Source organism: Bemisia tabaci, chromosome 6 (assembly GCF_918797505.1).
Source record: "Bemisia tabaci chromosome 6, PGI_BMITA_v3".
Classification (NCBI taxonomy): Eukaryota; Metazoa; Arthropoda; class Insecta; order Hemiptera; family Aleyrodidae; genus Bemisia; species Bemisia tabaci.
The window spans coordinates 2,085,312-2,109,605 of record NC_092798.1 but is presented as its reverse complement, the minus strand read 5'-3'; the positions used below and the strand labels follow the sequence as shown (position 1 = coordinate 2,109,605).

Genomic DNA, 24,294 nt, shown 5'->3' with positions numbered 1-24,294 from the left:
CACAGATTTCTTTCCGCTGATTTCGAAGAGCATTCCACATTTTCCGTTGCGCACCATAAAAGTCATGCTCCATTCCTTTGGTGTAACTTTCCCAATAGCCTTCTTTAATTTTCCTAATTCTCTGGTTCATCGAATTGCGGACCCTTTTGTACTTTTCATATTCTTCTGGAGTGGGATTAGATTTATACTGTAAAAATGCTTCCTTCTCAGACCTTGCAGCATCTCTGACTTCATCACAAAACCAGGGTGTCCGGGTATCTGTGCGATTTCTGTTTACTTTTCGCCATCCTACTGCCTCACCAGCTGCTTCCAGCACCTTCGATTTTACATGCCGCCACAGCTCATTTGCTGTCAAATCTTCATCTGGCACACTCTCCAACTTTCCATGCAGCCTGGAGCGATAGAAGCTCCTGATGCTGGGGTCGGACATCTTTTCAGCACAAAGTTTTTCGAAAATCACCGGTTGCTGTTTTCGCTGACTGAAATCGATTCTTAGTTCGCATAACACTAAGCCGTGCTGAGTACCAGCATCTGCGGATGACAAGGTGCGAACATCTAGGATCTGCTGTGGATGTACATGCCGATTACTGATGATGAAATCAATCATCGATGCTTGGCCTCTCCGATTGGTCCAGGTAATTTTCTGTTGTAACGGGTGATCAAAAAACGTGTTATTAATCCTCAATTCATTTATGGCGCAAAACTCAATGAGTTCCTCACCGCTGTCATTCAAGGTGGGCTCATTGAATCTATTTTTGATCCCAGGTACAACATTATTCCCAACACGAGCATTCCAGTCACCCATCATGACTAACTTTTCCCGAGCTGGTATTGTGTCGATGACTTTTTGTAAAGACTCATAAAACGTATCTCGCTCTGGCTTCCCTCTACTCGTATCTGGCGCGTAAATTGATATCAGATTTAATTTTTCTCGGCCTAAGTAGATGATAACTTTTAGGATCCTTTCGCTTATATAATCGATATCAATGATATTATCAATGAGGTTCTTATGAACCAACATTCCAACGCCGGCGTGTGCTCTTTCACTCTTGTCGACGCCTTTATATATGAGCAGGTAGTTGCCCCTCATTACACTTCCAGCTCCTTTCCTCTTGGTCTCACTCAGCGCACAGATGTCGATCTTCTTTCCATCCAATTCAATAATAACTTCTTGCTCCTTATTTGTTAATGATGTCACATTCCAAGACGCAATTCTCAATTTTTGAGCCGCTTTTGTCCATTTGTCCGTTATCCTTAAATCTTTGGGTCGAAAGTCCTTTCTATTCTGATACCGAGGCTTTTTATTTCTCCTATGAGCAAAAACGGGTCTTTTTACCGGAGGCAGGTTGCTAGCCTTACCTCCGAACCCTCCTCCTTAGCCCGGGCTTGGGACCGGCAGTACCGTCGAGGAGACGGCACAGGCGGAGTTTTTAAATAGCCTAATTTTTAAATAGCCTAATTTAGTTTTTAAATAGTCTAATTTTTAAATAGCCAATTTTAATTTGCCTTAACGCAGAGGGGTGATTTTTAAAACTGATAAACAAAACTATAGACAAAGGAGACGAAGAAAAAATGAGGCGAAAGATACGAGAGACCTTGTACAGTTAGTCTATCACTTTCCCCGATTAGTCGAAAACAACTACCCGTCTCAACCGCGATAGGATAGCTCCATTTTCCTGTCGGTTTCTTTGTCTATCGCTTTGTCTATCAATACCAATGATCAGCCCGAAGAATATACTTAACCTTCGACTCGCTGATTAATGGAATTGATTGAAAGAAAACGAATGCAAAGAGAAAATGAAGCGATCCTGTTGGTGGAAGCGGGTAATTTGAAAGGACAGAGGAGGTAAAAGCAATAGACTTACTGACGGCAATAACCCACTAGATGCCCTTTAATCAGTCCATCATTTCCATAATTAGCCTATATCAACCACCCGTTTCAACCAATAGGATCCCTTCATTTTCCTGTCGTCTTCTCTGCCCATCGCTTTGTCTATTAATTTCAATAATCAGCTTACAGATTTGGTGACGAATGTACCATTTCTTACCATCAGACGTCATTTTGCAATTAGTAACTATTATTTCTGGCTCATTTCAGAAACAAACATATGAATTATTGTGTTCCCTTATAGGAATAGGTGCTTTTATGAATGGGCCAGGAATAGTAATTCCTCATTGCAAAATGTGATCCATTTGTAATTGGAGAGATATATCCAGAATAAACCTTAGTAAGTCAGACGTTGCTTAATTTCCTCTTGAATTCCCCCTTCCTTTTCAAGAGAAACTAATCATAATTTTAAAAGGTTTATTTCTTCAAGTCAAATTTTTTGCAGTAAGCAAACTTGTAAGTCCAGTACATTATGTTCAGTTGAAAATGTTTGGGCATTTTTTGAGTGATAAGAAACATCCTTTATGAACTAATTCAATAATAATGAAAACTAAATTAAAATACTTGAATATAATAATACAACGAAATTAGGGTGAGGCGATCACGATTCCAGTTTTTATTGCAATCGAGCAACGCGTCGCAACGTTTATCATAACGCCTTGATGCAACTATTCGTGCTTGACGGATGTCTAGGTTGCCTGCACAAAAAATTGAAGGCGCCCCAGGTATCTTGCCACTGCATCAGTGTCGCACCGTTCATCATAACGCCTTGATGCAACTATTCGTGCTCTAAGGATGTCCAGGTTGCGTGCAATAAAATTGAAGGCGCTCCAGGTATTTTGCCACTGCATCAGTAATGCGCTCATTGTCAGTTATAAGTTTAAGACGGGTTGATATTATGTTTTTGCCGACGGAGAGCGTAATACTGCATTGTAAATCTGCAATTTTGTAATCTAAACATGACAAATTAGAATTTTCAACATATTATGCCTGAAATAATTTTTTTGAACTGCGTTTTTTCAACCGTCATAACTTCGACTTGGTTGACATTTTGGAGCGTATTGGCCCTAGATGATATTTAAAAACTCCTCTATGGTATGTTGTCAATTTTTCAACCTTGAGTTTTTAAGGAGTGTATCCCTTTTCCGATGGACCGTTGCGTTTTTAATCACCCAGAAAAATCGCATTTAGTGGCACCACCAATGCTTGTAGGAGTTTTGCACACAAGTTTTGACAAAGCTTTCAAACTTAACGATGTTAACAGTAAAAAAACAATGTCTTAGCAACCTTATCCCTCACGAGAAGTCCCTCCATTCCTCCCCAAAAAAAGATTTACGTTAACATCAATGTTTTGCCTGTTCAATACTTCAAATTTCCGTCCTAAGGAAGGACGCCACATGAGCCCTCAGACGTAGTCATATTTCCTGCAATTAAAAACGAGTTTACGAGAAAAATTGTACATATTTTTTTTCACAATTTTCAGTCAATTTATTTTGCGACTTAATTTAAAAAACCTGAAAATTTCAGGAAAAACGTGCATAATTTTCCTCCACTATACATGGTTTATCCGAGGATTTTAGGCAACTCTCAAATGTTCATACGGCGTTCTTCCTTTGCGCAGCAGTATATCGACGGTGAAACTACCAAACCACGTATCTCGGTTTGCGACGTCGCAAACTTCCTGTCATACTTTATTTTGTAAATGAAAAACTACTTAACGTCCAGTCTTGAAAATTTCTGTGATTTTTCCTCTTCGTGCGGAGAAAATTCTGTGAAAATTTCAAGGAATGATATTGATTTGGTCTACTTCACAAAAATAAAATGTGAGCGTAGATTTTTAAACACCGCAAACGAGATACGTGGTTTGGTAGTTTCACCGTCGATATTGCGGTACTGTCACGATCAGACGCAACAGTGACATCGACGTTCCACAACATCGGCAAGGAGAAACTTGAAGTATCGGTTCTTTTGGGCGTTTCACTGTTTATTCTGGGCAGAAGTTTACTTTCTGAGGGACGAATTTGGATCTTCTCGGTGCAGGCAAAGTTTGAACCACTCCTTTGCCTTTTCAACAGCCTCGCTACTAGGTCAAATTAAACGAGGAATCTGCCGGTTTTGATCCACGGTTCGACAAATGTAGTTTTGAGGAAAACAGTTAATTTAAAGTTTAGAATTACCCTGTCTAGGGCTGAGAGTCGGGTCCGAATAGAAACTCTCGCCGTATTTTGGCACGAAAATGGATTGAACCTATCTCAACCCGGTAAAACTAAAATGCTTCCATCGAGCTACCAAGAATTTACCTTACAGGTAACACTTTAGTACCCTCGCTGGATTAGTATATGGTCTTCTTTGTGCCGCTTTCTGATCAGTCACACCATTTAAAATTTTTCCTAGAACTTTAAAGGCCGTATAAGAATAATTGGGCGTATTTCTACTGAACGGAACTATAGACGAGTGGGAAAGGCAGGGTCTGCTCTTAAAAGCTGGAAAAGAAACAATTTAAAAGTCGACGTGAGTCCGTTTAAAGAAATGGAAAAGCGGGATTTATATTGAAAAAACGGAACGAAGCGGCTACTGTATGCTAACTCATGAGCCGTGGGCATGGCAAAAGAGCGTTGTGGACAGGGCTCATGAGTTAAAGACGACCACGGGCAACTGCGGTGGTGGCTTCATCACAGCTGACGTCACAGTCGCTTTATAAGTCCCATTCATTCTTACGGCCCTCGACTAACGATCACACCCTCTCTATCCCACACGACTGTAGTTTTCCGTTTAGTAGAAAACCATCCAATTCAAGAAGGGGACTTCCATCAACGAGACTGCAATGGAATTATCTCAAAATATCCCGTTACAGCAAAGTTTGAACATAGGAGAGAAATAAGAACTGCACTGGAAAAAAAACACATTGGATCTAGAGTCCAGACTCTTGAAAACATTGACAAGAAAAAATACTCTTGATTCAATCGGATTTTTGCTTGAATCAAAACGAAATCGGCTTAAATTAAGAGGCTTGGTTCTTGATTTAAGCTAGATTCTGATTGAATCAAGAGTACTTTTTCTTGTCGATGTTTTTAAGAGTCTGGACTCTAGATCCAATGCGTTTTTTTTCCAGTGTTAACAACTAATTTTTGTCATAATGGCACGTTATCTCAAAAAAAAAAAAAAAAAAAAAAAAAAGATTCATTGCAATCATCTCTACAGACAGGGCCTTGGTAACAGTAAGTCGTAGTCTTTTCTGATGAAAATCTGACTGTCAACTGCCAACTATCAATCGAAATGGATTCTCGTTGGTTTATTTTTGGTTGCAAGTACCTCATGGCCTTTCACGATGTACCAGTTAACCAGAACTCCATAATTATTTCGCCATCAATTTTTGATGCAGGCAAAAACTCATCTCCCACTCTGCATCGCAGGTTCATATTCAAGAAATTCGTCTTACGACTACAAATCTGACATCACAGTGAATTTTTCTATAACTTGTACCTGCCGTGTTAAATGATGGCTTTATTTTTCTATTCAAGTCTGTATATTTCATGGAAAATGTAAATAACAATGACTCACAGTCAGTTTTTAACAACGAGGACAGTAAGCGTACATCGATGGTCTAAGTGCGAAACAACGAATGTCCGTAAGCGACGTTGTAGACCTCCATTCATACTTTATTTTTTCTTTGGAAAACGAGCCAACGTAAAATATTGAAAACTTCTTGGATTTTTATTTTGCATTAGCAGAATATTTTGTGTTAATTTTCGGCCATTTTGGCGTGTTTCTCTTTGAAAATAAAAAATACGACCGGAAATTTTGAGACACCGCATTGGACATACGTGTTTTCGCACTTGGACTACCAATATAAAACATCCCTGGTAAAAATTGGCGATAGGAGCTGCGTTTCAAAATATCATAGGAGTTCCTACAGTCGACTAAAGAAGGCTGTTGAAAATCATATAGCTGACTGTAGAAAGCGGAGCAAATCATACAGCCGTTCAATCATAACATAAATTTAAAAACAAAATAAAATTCATAGAAGTTAATTTTAAAAGTTGAAACAAAAATAGAAAAATAAATAAAATTAGATTTAATAGTTTGCCCAAATAAAACACCCAAAATTAAGATTCAGATAAATCTTAAATAAAATTTATAAATTATAGAAATTTTTTCAACAATAATTACACCACACATGTAAGCCAAAAGAATCACAGTTCCTCTCATAAATAACATAAATAGTAAAAATCTATAAAAATAAGAGTTAACAATAAATACAAGAAAAATTCTCGAAAAAATAAGACATAAAATAGTACCGTACGAAGCTATAAAAAAGTATACAGTCGGGCTATAGTTCCTATCGCCGGGCTTTACACTTTATCGCCATTGGCTATATAAAAGGCTAAAAGAAATTGTGTAGAAATTCGTGAGCCTTGAAAATTATTAGGTACTTAAGTTTGATACGGAACTAACTTAATATTTACAAAACACACACTATATTTTCCTTTAAAACATTTTTTTTTTTTTTCATCAATTAAATTGAGAATAGTCCATACAGAGTGTGCAAACATTTCAAAATCATGAGTTGAAAAACGCTGAATCCGCGAGATTAAATATTAGAGCCTAACAAAAAGCGGAGCGGCGCGGCGCGGCGACGCACTGGCGCCTACAAACCTAACAGGGATACTTCACGCATTGCGCAATGCGTGAAGTATCCCTGTTAGGTTTGTAGGCGCCGGTGCGCGTTTCGCGGTCTCTGCCCGCCAGTCGCGCCGCAGCGTGCTACGGCGTCTGAAGCAACTATTTCACACCATAGGTATTGCACAGTATCATAAGAAATTGAAGGCTCTCCAACATATGAAGAATGACAGGCATCCTTCAAAAGTACGGAGCTTTCCCCGCAAAATAAATCAAGATACTTCGGCACAAAAAGAGAGCGGTAGTCCAAAAACTAACTAAGTCCTAGCATCCGTAATTAGTAACGTTTAGCATACACTTTATCGCCAGGCTGTTGCTTAATCGCCATCGGCTATAAAAGGCTATAAGAAATTGTACAGCCGGCTACAGAAGCTATTGGAAATCTTACAGCCGGCTTTAGGTCTATAGTATTTTGGAACACACATTCTATTGCCAATTTTTACCAGGGATTGCTGACCAGTTGGTATACACCTCTTTCAACGTACACTACAACGTACACTACTACTTGCAACTATTTTTTTATAAGCACCAAAAACCACCTCCTTTCTATATCTCTGTCAAAGTATGAGAAAAAATACGGAGAAAATCTGAGGCATATCGCAAAAAATAACGTTTATTTCTCTACAAGAACTAAACGCTTGATCAAATACACAAAACGCAGCGTTGGCATGACTATACATATACTGCTATGTCTCTATGGTTATTTGCAAAAACCGCGACTGATTTGAATATTTGTTTAACCGTGCGGCAACTCTGCATTGATTCAATTTTGATAACCACACGGTGCGCACCGGCTTAAATCGACGGATTTCAGTTCCCAGCGCTTCATTTTCCAATCGCCGTGGGAGAAATTGACGGCTGCTGCCAATAAGATGCTGTAATTTTGGCTGCTAAATTAGAGATTCTTGGTTTTCTCCTGAATTTCTTTCACCTTCCTTACCTCTTACCCTCGCTTGACAAAACCCAATATCGGAGGCACCCGACAAATTGAAGATACTCAAAGGATGATGCGTATCATCAAGGAGTCAACCTCGTGGGTTTTCATTTTCTTCACAATAAAATCGTGGAAGGTGAATTATTTCCAGTACAAAGATTTTTATTGATCTAGTGAAACTAAAACAACGGAGGTTTTCTGATCGCTGCGTTGCAAAATTTTTGTCAATTTGTTTTGTTTTAGTATGAAACCTGATCCTTACCTATATGATTTGTTTAAAATGTATGCACTTGTTTCCTTTCGAGTTGGAAGAGTTACTTAAAAGATAAATTATATATTTTCCTCCAGTAATTTAAATCGCAACGAAAATTATGTTATACGTTACGTGGATGTGTAGTTCAACATCACTATACATAATTGTAGCTAAATAGGTCGAAATTCTTCGAGTAGTTTTAGAAATATCTTCAAAACCATTAAAATATCCTCAGTCATTACACTTTCAAAATATGACAATGAGCGGTTTTGACAGGTTTTCAAAAGTTTTTTGTTTTACCATTCTATTCATGAATATTTATATAAATACATTTGAACATACTCTAACATCGCCAACTCTCGAGTATCACGACTTCTTGCATCATTGCGTCTTCTGGGCACAAAAACGTGTCGTCTCTGAAAATATTTGATTTTAGTGCACATGAGTGATATAAAATTGTAACGTATTTTCTAAGTTCTTAAAGTTTTGAATTTCTTTTACCTCAATCTTAGATTCCTTTTAAGTTTACCTTCCTCTAATTTTTTACAACCAATGCGAATAGGTGAATCCTGAATCTACAGCGAGAATAAGCAAATATCTTGCTCGAATATTGTCTCTATCTTAAATTGGCAGAGAAATGATCCAATACGTCTTTAAACACATTTCAATTATCGATTCCTAAAAAATCATGGTTATAAAAACCAAACCTAACTAAATTTTTTTAAGATTCTAGATTTTTCTCTAAGATTTTTTACCCTAAGTTTAGACAAAATAATTAGTTGATCCTGTAAAAAATAATTCTCTGTAAAAATATGCTGCATACGATAGTATTTTAAACGGTTTTAAGATCCTGAATGCATAATTCTCATGAAATTTTCAGCACGTCATAAAACATAGAATTTTTAAAGTTTTAACATTGAAATGTACTAAATGCATGTAAAAAGGAAGGAACAAAAAGAGTTCGCGGATTTGAAGAGTTATTCTTCCCAAAATATTGAAAACCCGTTAACTCCTCGTTATTCATTGACAGAATTCCGTAAAGGGTCAAAATTTGACTATCGGCCAAGGCATTTGATAAAATGCCTAATTTGACTTATTGCCTTCGACAGATATATCTGTCTCTTATATTATTATAAAAAACCCTTCAGACCTCCATTTGTGGTAACAAGAAATATAGGTTTCATATTTTTGTTTCCTAGTCATGGAGAGGGCTGAAACCATCCCGGAACGACCGAGGGATTCAGTTTATTTTTAGCCTTGGTTTCCCATTTTCTTGTGGTTTCCTCTGTAGAATTATTCGGGCTATTTTTTTTGTATGAATCCCCAGCTGAAGGTTCACCTTAAAACTCGCCTACCCCGACAATATTTCGTCACGTCCAGAAAATTCTTAAAGATGTTTGCATGTTTCAGTGACTCGGGAGGAATCAGGACCCCCCGGCGGCGAAGCTGATTTGAATATGGAGTGTGGAGCAATGAGGACAAGCAATGACATTTGGAGCTGGATTTGGAACTAGCCGGCTATGAAGATAATTGCGCCCAGATGACAAGGTGAGCACCGAGCTACCGAGCTCTGAGTAGATCTTGTGCATTTCATATACCTGTAACGCACATCGCACATCGCATCGGCTCATAAACCTACTTAGATCCTAATCAACTGTCATTACGTTGCCACGTCCAACTAGAAAATCAAGCATTGGCCCTAGTCTGGCAGACTCGGATCAGACGTCCGATGAGAACGCAATAAAAATAGGTTGAAAGAATAACAGGAAGGAGGGACTTGGGGGACAAGGTGTGCCCAGAGTCCCTTTATGCTGAGAGTCAAGACAGTATGAATCCATTTCTGATTGGTTCCCGTATTTTAGGCCTCCACAGTGTCACAAACGGGAATGAAGATTACATTCTCGCCGATTGCAAAGATTATAATGTAGAATGAACCGGGGAATAACGGGTTCAGCAAGGAACAAACGGAATGAGAAAAGGAACGGAGAAAGGAATTTGAGAACGAGCTGATCAAAGATTCCGAAAAACTGCCAGTTTGGGTAATCCTTATTCCCGTTTGTGACTCCATGAGGGGGGGGAGGGGTTTGTCTTGACTCTCAGTATAAAGGGACTCTAGGAGTGCCTATAATACCGTTTAGCATAATAACGCTAATTTGAAGAACAAGAGGAAGAATGAGGAAACGAAGTAGAAGAAGATGAAGAAAAGAGGGGAAAAGAAAAAGAGAAATAAGAGGAAGGAACAAAAAGGGAAGAAGAAACGGGAGTAGAGGAGAAATAAGCAATTTATTCATATTTTTTTCTTCGTTTTCCTCTCCCTTATTTTCTTCTACTTAACCTTCTACTCTTTATCTTCTCTCTCTTTGTCTAACGATTAATAATGCATCACTATCTAACCCATGATAGTATTTTTAAGCTCTTGCATGCCTTTCGTTTTAAACTACCCATATATGTTACATAAATTACTCGATGAATAGATAAATGTTCTGATTACATTCACAAAATTTAAACTTTTTAATGAAGTTTTCAAATTTTTTACTAATGGCAGTATGTTGGATAAAAGCAAATAAGGAGCCTAAGTTGGTGTAATCGCATCCCTGGTGCAGATATGAGGCAAAAATTTATTAATAACCACGATTTTTTTTCTTGTAGTACGGGAGGTTAAAAAAAAAAATTATCTCAAAATGGGGGTGATTTTTAAGTTGCGATCCAAAAGTAAAATGCATTGGTGTCAAAAAACGAATTTATTACTTGAGCATTTTACTAATTACATTTTCGTCGTTATGAACAATAATTGAACCGGCTGCCCAAACCATGCCTGCGCACTCTACGGTGCGCGTGTAGAAATTCTGATTTTATATAAAACTTGTCAACGTCTGCGGTCATGCTGAATGAACGCTGTGAGCTTAGTAGCCCGGGTCAGACCACTCAGCGGCAACTAGCTTATCGTATCTGTACCGTAAAATTTCATCACTGATGATGGTCGAATTAAGTGACACTTACGCACAAACGTGTTGTGGGGTCTTAAAATTCCTGTGTATAGCATCTCTGCTCATCAGGATTTATGTGGAGTAAGTATGTTAAGACGTTCTCAGTGAGGAGGTACTTGTGCCGCGTGAAGACACGCACTTAGTGGTCAGGGTATTTACGCCCTAAATTAATCTGAGAATGGTGCACTGACCGTTGAATGCATATGTACGTATTTAAAGCAAAAATAGCTAACTCCACTGTGACTTTGAACTTGCGTGCTGATTATTGAAACTGATAGACAAAGCTATAGACAGAGGAAACAAACAGGAATTGGAACGATCCTAGTTGGTTGCCGTTAGTTAGTTTATTACTTATACCTACGTCCTTCGTCCATGGCAACCACCTGCTTTCACCAATAGGATCACTTCATTTTTCATTTGTTTTCTTTGTCTATTGCTTTGTCTATCAAATTCAACAATCAGCCGTTGAGACTCATAAAAATATACATGTATAGAAGGGCCCATATGATAATGAGTAGTTCCATTTAATGTCAACATGTCTATTTTATATTAAATGGACCGCTAGACAGGGCGAAAATTGACAAGCATCTTCATCAAAATTTTAAACAAAACACGTTCAACACATTGAAAACCAGAATAAACTCAGAAATGAGAGATCAGCGGTTTTTTTCACTTCGAAATGGGTCATTTTTAAATTCCTGTCAACAAATAAAACTGAAATTAATGAAGGGACGCAATCGGCCATTGGTAGTGGACTTGACTTTAAATGGATAACTGAAGCAAACTTCAAAAAATGTTTTTTCTCTACCAATTACTCTGATGTAAGGCACTTGTATACTTGTGGTGAAAAATTCAGCATATTGAGAGCTTTAGTTCATCGAAAGAATACTGAATATATTCTTGATTATTATTTTTTGACAAACTAACAGTTTGAATGAGCGAACACTCTCTGACTTAGCACCACACCTAACGCTGTTTTCTAACGTATGAGTCAAACTTCAAAAAATTCGAGATGTCTATCGTATTCAAAGATGCTTGGATTTTAACCGGAAAACAGAACTTTCGATGCCTTTGATGGCATTTTATTTACCGGCCATTGCAAAATCGGCAACTAATTAAAGTCGGTTGGAATACGAAATAAAATGTGAGGTCTCAGGGAGACCATTGAGAGAAAGGGAGGGCGTCAAAAAAATGTCAAGCACATTTCCCTGGTAAAAATTGGCGAAAAGAGCTGCGTTTCAAAATACCAGCATAGGAATTCTTATAGCCGGCCAAAGAAGGCTACAGAAAATCATAGCTGTAGAATGCGGAGAAAATCATACCGCCGGGCTATACGAAGCGATAAAAAACTATGCAGCCGGGCTATAGTCTATCGCCTATCTATAGTCTATAGCCTATCTCCGGGCTTCCCACTTTATCGCCTGGCTGTTGCTTTTCCCCATCGATTATAAAAGGCTATAAGAAATTGTATAGAAATTCGTGTGCTTTGGAAATCACTAAGTTTGATACACAACCACCTTAATATTTACAACACACACACACATTGTATTTTCCTTTAATACATATTTTTTTTTCATCAATTAAAATGAGAATAATCCATACAGGATGTGCAAACATTTCAAAATCATGAGTTGAATAACGCTGACTCCGCCAGATTAAAAATTAGAGCCTAACACAAAGCGGAGCGGCGACGCACGGCCGCCTACAAACCTAACAGAGATACTACACGCATTGCGCAATGCGTGAAGTATCCCTGTTAGGTTTGTAGGCGCTAATGCGCGTTTCGCTCTGGCTGCCCGCCCGCCGCGCCGCAGCGTGGCACGGCGCTTGAAGCAACTATTTCACACCAGAGGTATTGCACAGTATCATACAAAACTGAAGGCGCTCTAATATATTAGGAATGGCAGGCATCCATCAAAAGTACGGAGCTTTCCTCGCAAAATAAATCAACATACTGCGGCCCAAAAAGAGAGCAGTGGTCCAAAACCTCACTTAGTCCTACCATCCGTAATTAGTAACGTTTAGCATACACTATATCGCCTGGCTATTGCTTAGTCGCCATCGGCTATTAAAGGCTATAAGAAATTGTGTAGCCGGTTATAGAAGCTATTGGAAATCTTACAGCCGGCTGTAGGTCTATGGTATTTTGGAACACAGATTCTACTGCCAATTTTTACCAGGGTTACAACATGTTAAAAATCGAAAGTTCCGATCTTTGGAAATTCAATCATCTATTTTAGCACTTTCTCGAGAGTATCAATGTCGCCGACGCTAAAGTACTAAACAGCGATATAGCTCAAGAGAGGCAATCGTTCAAACCCGTGAATTGGGCGTTCGTAATTTGAAGACAGGTTTTCATGGCGCAATCAGGAATAGCAATCGATGTACATTCTTCATCAGCAAACGGAATCAGATACGTTGGCCGTTGGTTCACTACTTTCACTTTCCAAAATTTGGTTGACCGTCTGACCTCCGCGTTCATCACCCAATTTACATCTAGGCGCGATCTGACCCTCTGACCTCCCGCTCAACTCATTGACAGCCTCTGCATACATCAAATGCAAATCACGATGAGGAAAAGATTGATTGAAGGGCAGCTAACAATTGCAGAGGTTGCTAACCGACACCGCTTACTCGTTACCAGGCAAAAGAGAGCTGATCTACAAATAGTGAGAAACGTAAATATAAGTATCTAGTAAAAGTAGGAAATATAATCGTCAATGTATGTGGAACTAGGGGGTACACTCCCTGGTTACTACGCGGCCCAGCCCCCAAAACCCTCTGAGGATGCTCTGAGCGCTCTATTTGAGGCCCACTTTGCGGGTTACCGCGAGTCAGTGGCGTGGCTTCTTTTGCAATATATTGATCGATCTGCCGTAAAAACCTATGGAAAAGAATCGATAAACAGGGTGTTCGCAATGTACACCATTATAATCGATTCTTTACCACAGCCTCAAATTGGGAAATATCCATAATCGACCATTCATGCCTCGCCACTGCTGTGAGTTAATTTACTGAGAGGGCTCATCTAGAGACTATTCTCTATTGAAAGACGCAAAAATCATGAAAATGGGCTGGTAAATCTTTAAAGCGAACTGTAACAAAAAATGGACATTTACGGAGTCAGAGAGATGTAATCATATGAACACTTTTTTTTTTCTTCTTCTTCTTTTTTTTTCTTTGATTTCCGAGTGCGTATTTTTTCGAGCTGATTGGTGCATAGTTTCCTTCTGATTTTAGACGGCTGTATAACTATTAACCCACACAAATGACGTAACCCAGACATGACTTCAATATGACGATCGATTTACGTACGTTGCTGCCGCAGTATGCTTGACTAATTTTCTGGGGAATACACGGATTTTTTTTTTTAACCATTCAAAATTTAATTTTAAGCATTACTTAACAACTTTGCAGAAAAATATGCAAATATTCTTTCTAAAATTAATATTTCGTAAAGAAAGAAAAAAAAAAAAAAAAAAATAGCACTATCCGAATGCTTCTAAGATTTTACCTAACACGACAGCGTAGAAAATAAACACATTCCCCTTCTATAAAATTATGCATTCATTCATTACGTGATTTTATCTAGACCTCTAAAGAAGAAACTATCGCAATATCCATCGACCAAATTACGCACTTGGCTATTGTTTTGTCAACCACTTTCATTTTCCAAAACTCGTACATCACCGTCCCATACACAATTTTACATAAACGTGTTGACCACAAGAGAGAAAAAAACCGAAATCTACTGGCGATCTGGACGGAAATTACGTGAAAGGAGCCCGGAACAATACCGGCGGAAAAAACGCGAGCCGTAGGGAAATTAAGGGCGGGAGGGGAGGGGTGGAGGGGTCAGTATCAAGGCTATTGCGCGGCCTAATTACGAAAAACTGGCCGATAAAAGGAATAAATTGACGGCTGTGGCCACGGCCGTGACCATGTTACTTTCTACGGCAGCGGGCAGCGGGCAGCGGCTCCGGAAGGCGCAAACCGGTTTCCTTCTCTCTAGCATTGCGGCCGTCTTCGCGTCTTCGGCTCACAACTCCTGATGCCCGGCCGCCGCACACTGGATCGAATCAATGGGAGAGGTCGGACAAAATCTTGAAACTTTAAACGCTTATAACTCCGTTTATACAAAACTTTGAGGTTCTGCAAGTGGCTCCACTGGTTTTCTCGTGAAATTTCCTTCAAAAAGCACCCCTTGAAATTTAAAATATGACGAAATAGACGTCAAAATTTGCAGTTTCAGTAAAAAATTTCATGTCCGTCCTCTCAAATTAACTCGATCCACTGTGCGCCGCGGCCCAACTCCTCGTTGCGTAGCGCGGATCACGCAGCTATGTCGCGCTCAGCTGACCGGAGATGCTGCGCCCGTCGCACAGTCGCCGCGTCAGCGAAATCCATAGACAAATCGTTACACCGGTAATGTAGCATCGCGTCCATGATATTGGACTCCATGCTCAGCTATATGATATTCGGTTGCTCATCACGTCCAAGATCTTGGACTCCATGCTCACTTTAATTAGGGATAATTTTTTCGAAAAATCGAAGTGAGCATAGCGTCCAAAATTGTGGGACGCAGGTATTCTCTGACAATATAGGAGCATGGGGTCCAAAAATGTATTAAGACAATTTTGGTGAAATAAAGACAAAAAAATGTGTTCTCGAAAAAAATTGTGCATTGCTTAGGTTGGGTTAGGTAAGGTTAGGTTAGGTTAGGTTAGGTTAGGTTAGGTTAGTTTAGTTCAGGTTAGATTGGATAAGCGAAGTATACGATTTTCTATCATGATGATCTTTAAAACAAAGGGAGGTCTACTTGCTTTTGGACTCCATGCTCAAGCAAAGAAGTGAGACGTTTAGCGATGAGCATGGAGTCCAAGATCTTGGACGAGATGAGCAGGTAAGTATATCAAGGATGAGCATGGAGTCCAATATCTTGGACGCGATGCTACATAATCGTTACACCGGAATCACATGCTGAATGTGGGATCTTAAAATGGCTTAAATGTGGAGCTCATCGGTCCGATGCCTGAATTTTGCGGGTGTCGCACAAAATTCAATGTCGGATTTGTCTGAAGTATTCGAATAAAGTTGATGCAAATCTGGATGAAAATAGCTCGAATTTGCGAAATTTCAGCCGTTGAGCTATGACTGTTGACTTATATATTCAGCTGCCAAATTCAGCGTGTGATTGCGACATGTGTCGCGCAAAATTCAGCAACGTGGCTCAGCGACCATCGGATAATGTCGTAATTGTCTGAACTATTCGAATAGATTTGACACAAATCTGGATGAAAACAACTCGAATTTGCGAGATTTCAGCCTTCGAGCGATGACTGTTGACTTCCATATTCAGCTGCCAAATTCAGAGTGTGATTCCGGCAATAGACAAAGAAGATAAATTGAAAAGTGGAGCGATAATGGGCAGATTCCGGCACTTCAAATGGTAGGGGAAGTGTAAGGGGAGTTCGGGGGGCTCCCCCGAAAATTTTCGAAATTTTACAGGGTTGAGTTTGAGAAAATTTCTTCATGAATAATTACTAAACATAACCGCCCCCTTCCTTCTTCTCTCCTCCTCTCCTCCTTTCTTTCTTTCTTCCCCTTTTTTTCCTCCTTATTTTTGGGCAACCTTACGGGGCTTACTTGGGCTTACGCCCCCTACGCCCTTCCTATAGCCCCCTATGGGAGCTATTCTTCTGGTCAAACCGGGTAGTTACAATGAACAAAAGAAATAAGTAATTAATAAATTAACAGCAAGCGACAGGGATCCTGTTAGTCCAGCATGCTCTTCCTTAGCCTAAGACAGCCACCCATTCAAATGAAAAGGATCTCTCCATTTTTTCTGTCTCTATTGCATTGACGATCGATTTCAATAATCAGTCCCTGTCATGCCATTGACAAAGATATAAAGAGACATCGATGTGTTTAAGGCGTCATCCTTCGGAATGGTCGTTTTTTCTTCATTATGTTTAAGTCTCCAAGATTCAAAAATGATTTACAGTTCATGAAAACCACCCGTTTCAACCAATAGGATTGATCCATTTTCCCTCTGTCTCATTTGCCTACCGTTTTGCCTATCGGTTTCTGCGTTAAAATAACTGTGCCCAAATTGTATAACGCTGGGTGAAGACATCTACTCAGTGAGCCCACTGTTCGAACGGAACTGAGATCGCACTAACTCGATCTTTTCTAACTCTATTGGCGGCGTTGTCAGGAAAAAGAGAGAATTTAGCAAGAGGCCGTGAAAGCAGAGAGATAGGTGCTACACGACAGGCTCCCGGGCCAAGTGGCACAAGTGCCAAGGATCTTTGACACTCCCTTGTCCTCAGTTCCTACGAAAATTAATGACTGAAATCTTCCAAGGCTGTAAATGAAGTAGGTAGAGGAAATCGAACAAGAATCACTTCTGTTACAGGCAAAACACCGCCACATATGATACGGGATTAAAGTGAGAGCAATTTAACAAAATGGGAACAATTTACAAGTGATATAATGATGATTTACAATATTGATAAGTGCTTTTCAAGCGATATGCGAAAAATATAGTGACTCAAAGGCCCAAAAGAAGAGAGAAAGAAAATGGGCTTGTAGTATAACACAACCGAGAGTGATGGAACATGTGATACGCCGCGTTTTATGATGAGTGATATCCTCGTTTATACTGGACGTAAGGATTTACAGTTTGAACGGATTTTTTTAAATAAGTCTAACTAATCAAAGCCTAAGCCTAAGTCTTAACCTAAGTTTAAATAAGCTGAAACTATCAAAAAACGATTCTCCAACTAACGCAACTGCACTGGAAAAAAAAAACACATTGGATCTAGAGCCCAGATTCTTGAAAACATTGACAAGAAAAAATACTCTTGATTCAATCAGATTTTTGCTTAAATTAAAAGGAAATTCGCTCAAATTAAGAGGCTTGGTTCTTGATTTAAGCAAAAATCCGATTGAATCAAGAGTATTTTTTCTTGTTGATGTTTTTAAGAGTCTGGGCTCTAGATCTAATGTGTTTGTTTTTTCAGTGTGACTTACAGCAAACATATTTTCAACTCTCAAAAGCGCTGATGGGACATCACTTAAATTTTCCCTTGCAACGTAAAGCAGCTTTCTGAGCCTTTTTTCAACAGCTATCCTGAGGAAACGTACTTCACGAGGAGTTGCGTCAGTAGAAAATCCACTCAAACGGTTTTTTTTTTTTTTTTTTTTTTTTTTTATTATTTCCACAATAGAAATTTTGTACAAAAAACACTTGTAGACTTCATATAAGTCTTTTAAAAGCTTGTCTGAATTGTCTAAATAATATTAAACTAATTCTAGATACATTTTATAAAAAGTACTACCTTTACAATATTAAGGAGCCACTCAAACGGTGAAAAACCTTTACTTCTCTCTCTTGAAGACTTAAACAGCGTTCCCTTGGGCGAGGACCTCCGGCTGCGACGCGGCGCGGCGGTTGGCCGATGCTCTGTCCGCGGGGGAGCGTCTGACAATGTGCCATTGCGGCGCAATTAGTTCATCAGTCACCTGGCGTCCCGGCGCGGTGCGGTGCGTCGCGACGTCTGCCCGAGTTCGGGACAACCGAAACTGATGGGCCGCGACAACGCGACGGCGACGCGACGTCACGCTTTGACGTCCACGTGTGCCACCTTCGACCGCAGCCTCCGTGCCACGCTCCCGCCACGCGCCTCCGCAACCTCAGCACGTAGTGTCGCCGCAAGTTCAACTCCCTCTATTTCAATGTATGAGCTCTCCGATGTAAGGAATGAACACTTCAAATGCAGTTTACATCCTGCGATTATGCACCTGTTATGAAGCTAGAGCAGTGCACGGAGGCGACTCAAGTTACGCTCAACACTCACTGAAAAAGAAGAGCATGGGGATTGTTGGATGATAATTATGGACATTCCCAATTAATTGTGGTAGTACCCCCAATAAATTAGGTTACTAACCCAAATGTTTCGGCGCTACTCCAACTTGAGTTGCGGCACTACTACAATCAATTGAAAATGTTCATTGTATCCAACAAATTGGGGTAGTGCCAAGATTCTAGGAGATAACCCAAGTGATTCCATGGACGCTGTATTTTAAGTCAGAGCGACATGCGATATATCTCTCATCGATTGGTTCCATTTTTTCAGCCACTTGTCATTTTTCTCGAATTTTGAGATCGCAACTCTGTTGTCAGGATACTAAAGAATTCACTTACCAATTCTCAATAAAAAATTCAACTGAATAAAGGCGTGATTTTTTTAGAGGAAAAATATCGCATTCGATATTGATATCGAAACTGCCCTCGAATGTGATATACTTTCTCTAAAAAAACCACGCCTTTATACGTTGAATTTGGTTGTCAAAATTGGTAAGTGAATTCTTTAGTGTCCTGACAACAGAATTGCGATCTCAAAATTCGAGCAAAATGACAAAGGGCTGAAAAATGGAACCAATCGATGCATGTCGTTCTGACACAAAATATAGCATCCATCGAATCACCTTAACACCTCTGTCCCGTGCTGAAAGCGGATCATAGTGCGTAAGCGACGCGCGTATGGGACTTTAGGAACTTTACTGCTGTGCTGAGGCTAAGGAAAAGTCAATTTTTCTTGGATTAGCCTCCTGGCTAAAATGTTCAAAATAAACATCGATATTTATAGCAAAAGTCTTTTCATTTAATGCATTATACTTGTTTCATAACCGCGATCAAAACTAAAGTTTGCTTTATTATGGTCGGCTTGGCTCTTAACTTCTATCAAAAAGAGGTTATTATAGCCTCCTATTTTTAGAAAATCTCTTTTGAAACTTCTAAATTATTGACAAGAGAGACCTACAGGGACAACCTCAGTTTAAATAAATTTGCTTGTAGTCTCATTCGGTTTCGAGTTAAGGTTCTCAAAGGAAATATTTCTAGAGTAGACGGTTGAAATTTTATTGGACTTCATTTTGCATCATATAGCCCTATTTATGGCTAACCCTTAAAATTATGTATCTATCCGAAAAGATCTATCTATGATCTATGGATTATGTATCTATCTTATCTGTATGTATCTTAAAGTTCCAAAAATAGTGCTTCCTTAGTGCAGGGTGTAGTACCATGCGTGTGTGTGTGTTCCATGTTCTGCATGGTTCCTCTTTGTTTTTTGCGAACATTTTTAAAGACTAATCGGTGTAGCGGCTTTAAGAAATTCAGTATTTATTACCTTCCTCTTTTCTTCACCTCTAGTAAAGAGTCCTGAAACTCGGTGAAGACGTTAGCGAAACTTGACGGGTCAACGAATCTATGAATAAGATTTACCTCAGTTAAAACTAGTTTGGCCACCATTGAGAAACCATTCCGGTTCATTGAACGGGTGCGTCATACACCCAGCTGGAGAGTTGTGAGCTTAAATATGTAGACCAATCGCTCCAATTTTTAATTTTGAGCTTGATGACATTCAGAATGCAGGGTATGGTATAGTTCTTTCAGATTTGAATTCCTTTCAGCGTAATGAATCAGCTGTTTGCCCAAAATTCACGGCGAGAAACTAACATTTCAGTAGACTTTGTCCGACACTTTCATGTTCATTTGCTTCCGGTGTACATTGACCTCGGCTTAAATTTTCGCGCTGAATTTTTGCGAATCACTTGGCGACTCTCGGTGGCTTGAATTTGCGCAAGTTGGAGGGGGGGGGGGGGGGGGGGGCTCCGAGAACGGGACCGGAACGGTAACCCAAAGCAAAACGGAACTTGATAAAAAAGCCGGTTCGGTTCGGGTGGTGCCGGGTGCCCCGCGCCGCAGACGATGGTGAGCCGAGATTCCCCGTCTGTACAAAACAACCGCACGTTGCCGGTTGAACATGCACGGACGAACATACACGGACGAAGGAAACGCACAACATGCACGGCCTCGGATGCAAGCTGACTTTGTCTCCGCCTCCGGGGCTTTTGCAGAGAGAGCTAGGCTAGATTTGTCGCCTCTTGTTTTCAGAGCGTCCCGTCCAACTTTCTCACTTTGAAGCTCAATTCTCAAGTTGTTTATAGTCGGTGTAGAGTGGAGGCTACAGCGTTCTTTCCTAAGGAAGGAGACGCAATCCAAAATTTGCATACTTTCAGAAAAGATGTTTGAAACTCGGGAGCTGATGATGTAAAGACGGCCGCACGTGAAATACACTTACTTTCTCAGTGGCATCTACATTGAAAGAATTAGACGACTTAATCAACTTAACTTCATTTCACGTTGCCAAATTTTCTCTCAAATTCTTTTTTTTTTTTTTTTTTTTTTTTTTTTTTTACAAAAAACTACGCAAAATAAGGCCTGATATCTTTCTGTGAATTGCTCTTACAATCTTCAGAATGTACCACCATGCAAATTTTCAATGCAGAATAATTTTACTTTTCTTAAAATTAAAAATTAAATATGAGCAGGAATTGGTAATATCTGATGAAGTTAGTCTGGTTCTGGCGAATGCCGCCCAGTTCGTTGTTTTCTCCACGAAAGAACGTAACTAAATTTCAATGTTGCCAAATTTCCTCTAGCAATTTGCAATTTCAGCTAAAGAATCTTGGGCATTTTTAGCTGCAAATTTCATCGAATTTTCGTCTGATCTCGTGCTAAAATCAGGAGAATTTTGGGAAAAATCCTACGGATGAATTTTTGTAAAGAAGCAAAGTATTTAAGTCAATTTTATAACCTTAGAATGAAGTTACGATCTTTTGTCCGGAAAACGATAAATTGTGTCTTGAAAATAATCTGCTGCGACAAGGAAGATGTACCAAAGAGAAATTACGAGGGGCGTTCAATAAGTAAGTATCCCCCCCTCTCTAAAATCAATAGGAATGAACCCATTTTCAAAAACTTGGGCTCAAAAACTTTCTTAGGATATACTGAGTTCAACAAAACAAACCGCAACAAAATCGGACCATGTGCGGCCGAACGCGAGCCGTTTGAACGCGCCGAGGTGCACACCGCTCCCGCCAAATCCGCGGAAATTTGAAGTCCGCGACAAGAGAAGAGCTTCTCTGCCAACGCTTCAGTCGTTCATCACTGACGAAAAATCAAAGAAGTTTTTGTAAAATAAAGGGCTTACCTCACTTCTCCACATAACCAGCTCGATCCAAGCAGGTCTGATACTGATTGTGAGACTAAGAGAACAGCTTTTGGATACCGTGCGTGTAGAGGTCTTTCAACTGGCTGGGGATGAAAGTATTGACGGCTTGTTTGACCTCTACCGCTGATTCAAAATGAACTCCCCCAGTTCAGATTTCAGAAAAGGGAATAAATAGTGGTCTTTTTTGCCATTTATTACCGTAATTTTCGTCAGTGATGAACGACTGAAGCGTTGGCAGAGAGGCTCTTCTCTTGTCGCGGACTTCAAACCGCGGATTTGGCGGGAGCGGTGTGCACTTCGGCGCGTTCAAACGGCTCGCGTTCGGCCGCACATGGTCCGATTTTGTTGCGGTTTGTTTTGTTGAACTCAGTATATCCTAAGGAAGATTTTGAGCCCAAGTTTTTGAAAATTGGTACATTCTTATTGATTTTAGAGAGGGGGGATACTTACTTATTGAACGCCCCTCGTACAATGGAATCGAACACTTTCATCAATTAACGAAATGGCATATATCTGAGCTCATAGTCTTGCAAACCCAGTTCAAATTTTTTTTAGATCGTCACAAACCCAGTGCAATATTTCACCCATACATTTATCTGCATCCGATTATTCTAGGTGTTACGAAAATGTACTGGGACCCTTCATTTACCACGCTCTTCAATTTAAAATTCTAATATCGATTATATCTTAATCATGGCATCGAATGTACATAACTCTATGGGTGTAGTTACCATGAGATTGGCAAATCTCAACCTCATATCATAAAAAAATCCGGTCTTAGAGTTTACAGCGCTCCGTGAGAGACATAAAAATGTCACTTCCCCCTCCTCCCTCTGATAGTCAGTCGGGATGAAAAATTAAAATTAATGAGTCATAAATTTCATAGATATACGAAGATGATATTTCGGAGCAGAAATTAGAGCAAAATCATTTTATTAAACGAATGAATACGCAAATCCTCTTCATCGAAGCACTTCCCCGAGGGGTTTTGGACGATTTGCATTGAAGCTATACCTACGATAACTTTCGACGAGAAAAATAAACTAAATCACTATTACAGATTACGAGCGGTTGAACGAATTTGCCGCATCAGCAAATAATAATCAGGTGTTTTTTTCATTACCTCGATGCACGTATTTGTGTGTGCAATATTTTGTATAGCATGATTTCCCACGCGCTGTGAGGCGTTATGTAGAAAAGCTAAAATTAACATGTGTTTTCAATCGATCAATCGGCCCTGTGGCGCAACGGATAACGCGTCTGACTACGGATCAGAAGATTCCAGGTTCGAATCCTGGCAGGGTCGCTCAAATTTTATGAGAGCTGATATACTCATTCCATTAAAGTGACGCAACCGATAAAGTTAGTATACGAAGTAAGAAATTGCTGCCAGAGGTTACATTTCGCTCTCTTTTTTTAATTCGGGGTTTCCTCATTTTTCTTGTGGCAAAAACTAGGTGAAAATTTCAAAATTGGATGAATTCGGCACATTATTTTCATTGTGAATTCCCTGATGAAATTCATGCCAATCTGTTAACAAATGAGAAAATGACTTCATTTCAATTTCGTTCAAAGAATTAGGTTAAACTCATCATGAGATAAGAACATCGGATATTTTCAGATGAAACAGTTGATTTTTTTACAAACAGGTGTTTTATAGATGTAATTCATAACAAATATTATCAGGAATCCCTCATTTCAGAATTGTATTAAGGTCCTTTACTAAGAATATTATTATACTCACTTTTGCGAATCAAATTCTTAGTCAAACGTGAGTCAATGTTGCCTGAAGGGTCATCAATATTAAAATGGTATTGTAAATAACCTTCATCCAACCTTGATTTTTACCTCATCTTCTTGCGTACTTCGTTTTCGTCGGCTATGACTGCTGTGAGTCTCCCTAGCGACTTGCGACCGAGCGTGCCGCTGCACTAGTGGCACGGATAACCAAAGCCCCTTCAAATTTCCGTGCATGCAATATGGACATCCAATGAACACGAATAGTTGTATCCAGGTTTTATGGTCAATATCGTCGCGCGGTGTTTTTCAATTTACACGCGTGCTGGGATTGTGCGTTCTTGTTCTATTTTTTTGCGAGGCAAGCTTTTGTTCTCATTTTTCATTTTTCATAAGCAGATATGAAATTCTCTTGATGTTTTATACGTACACACCATAAAATAATATTGAGAAAAATGAATCTCGCGCCGGAGAGATATAGCTCTACACTGTCGTCAAGTGAGAAAGATAATCGTCGGGAGGAACCCTAGTTCACTCCGACGTCACTCTGATTCCCATTGGCTTATGCATCAACGGTATTCGTTGAGTTTCATGATGCAGGACTGAGCGATCTGCCGTTGATCGCTACCAGTAGAGTACCTCTATAAAGGGAGATTATGGTCACTGATTCACTGAGTCCTCTGGAGACCTTTAGGCCCCCAAGATATAGACAAAGCTATAGACAGAGGAGA

The 24,294-nt window shown here is 39.6% G+C and overlaps 1 non-coding gene across 1 annotated transcript; it reads left to right on the top strand.

Moving 5' to 3' along the window:
- The first annotated feature begins 23,059 nt into the window (after positions 1–23,059).
- Positions 23,060–23,132, top strand: TRNAR-ACG (transfer RNA arginine (anticodon ACG)). Its single transcript has one exon. It is a non-coding gene; the product is annotated as a tRNA-Arg (tRNA).
- Positions 23,133–24,294: the final 1,162 nt, after the last annotated feature.